We start from the raw sequence: 1,256 nt of genomic DNA, 5'->3' as shown, positions 1-1,256 counted from the left end.
CCCCTTCAACTACTTGGAGAAGGCCTTGGTGGAGCAACAGTCCCCTCCTGTGCCATCCACTCCTGCTCCTGTCTGCCATTCAGCTAGCCCCATCTTCTGGTGTGATGGGTGCCACTCTGTACCCCCTCACAGCAGCTGGGGTGAGACAACTTGCTTTCCATAACACAGAAGTGTCTTAGCCACGATCAGTAAAACATTACATCAAGTTAATGGTTTGTAAGGTGGTAGCTTTCCAAAGTGCTGTGGAACAGTTGAAATCTGTTTTTCATACCTCTGTGACACCAAACAGGGAACTGTCAAAGGGTTTCCTCAAATGAGACACCTGTTTAGGGCTCCTCTACCCTGAGAGCAGTTGTTGTAAAACTTAATTAACTCTTTCCTGCTGTCAAATACCATTGGAACTGGACAAATGATGTAAAAGTTACCGAGGAAGGAGTAGAATTTGCAGGGAGAAAAAAAAGAAAGAGAAAGCACATAAGAAAAACTTTTTAAAACTTGAGTTACAAAGGAGACAGAGCTGTGCTTCCAGCTCTCTGCTCTGTGAGCTGAGGTCAGTTTAAGCTACAGAATGGGCCTAACAGAGCACAAAGCTAGGTAAATTAGTACCACATTCTTATTATTTCTAAGGAAGAGGTAAGACTACACTTTCCTCCACACTTAACATTCTCAAAACCCCCATAACCTCTGAGCTTAATTGACTGAGAGAGTGCTGCAGGGGCACTTGGCTTGAGACTCTGAGAAGGAATGTATCAGGTTTGGGATATCTTCTGGAACAAGGTGTTTGAAAGACCTGAGCTGTGTGTTACTGTCAAATTTGGTACGCAGGAGAGAGGCAGGATTGTGGGTGTGGTAGTGGGCAAACCTCTGGTCTTAGTGAAACCTTGGAGAGGTGCTGGGAATGCCTAAGGTAATAGATACCTGGGCTGAATTGTAGAAACATAGAATCATAGAATAATTTGGGTTGGAAGGGACCTTTAAAGGTTACCTAGTCCAACCTCCCTGCACTAAGCAGGGACATCTTCAACTAGATCACATTGCTCAGAGCCTTCTCTAACCTGACCTTGAACATTTCCAGGGATGGGGAGGCTTAAAGTCCCATTGTGAAGAGGTAAAGTGAAGGAAGGTACTGAGAACAGTTTGCAGAGCACATGGGACAACTATGTTATTTATGATAAGCTCAAACACTGCACAGTGCAGATCTGTGCAAATGAGACACTGTGAAATGATGCCTGGACTCACACATCCAGAGAGAGAGC

The sequence above is a fragment of the Acanthisitta chloris genome, unplaced genomic scaffold (genome assembly GCF_000695815.1).
Source record: "Acanthisitta chloris isolate BGI_N310 unplaced genomic scaffold, ASM69581v1 scaffold2675, whole genome shotgun sequence".
NCBI classification, from domain to species: domain Eukaryota; kingdom Metazoa; phylum Chordata; class Aves; order Passeriformes; family Acanthisittidae; genus Acanthisitta; species Acanthisitta chloris.
The sequence above is the reverse complement of the archived record's forward strand: the minus strand, read 5'-3'. Positions refer to the sequence as shown.